We start from the raw sequence: 571 nt of genomic DNA, 5'->3' as shown, positions 1-571 counted from the left end.
ACGGTAATCTAACAATTCAATGAATCAAAATCCTTGATAAAACCCTTGACTAGAATAAAGAAGTTAACAATTCATGAAGAGAAATATAATAACAGAAGAAACTATGAAAGTCTTGTACATCGTGTTTCCTACCCCAAATCCTCTTTAAATACCCTCCAAGATCTCCTAGATAAGAGTTCAAAGTAAATTTTAAATTTTAAAATATCTCAGAAAATCCTAATCAATCGCTGAAAGTAAGGCTTTGATGAATTCTTCCAAAATGATAGAGGTTTTTTGAAAGTTGTAGAAAAAACATGCAACTTTTTTTCTTGAAGCACAAGCTGTACGCACGTCTTATTCTCTGACTTTTTTTGCACATCTTTTAGTCCACAAAATACTCAAATTTCATTTTATCCACAAAAACCTTCATATTGCTTCCAAGTGATTCCAACTCTCTTTTTATCCTACAAGATACAAAATTCAACGAAAAATTAGTTTACAAGCATATTAGGTCATCAAAACACATTGGAAACTTCTCAAAATATATGCAAAATTACACTCTAACAAGGCCTCAAAGTAATTTAAGAAACAT

The sequence above is a fragment of the Gossypium arboreum genome, chromosome 1 (genome assembly GCF_025698485.1).
Source record: "Gossypium arboreum isolate Shixiya-1 chromosome 1, ASM2569848v2, whole genome shotgun sequence".
Classification (NCBI taxonomy): domain Eukaryota; kingdom Viridiplantae; phylum Streptophyta; class Magnoliopsida; order Malvales; family Malvaceae; genus Gossypium; species Gossypium arboreum.
Note: the sequence above shows the minus strand (reverse complement) of the source record.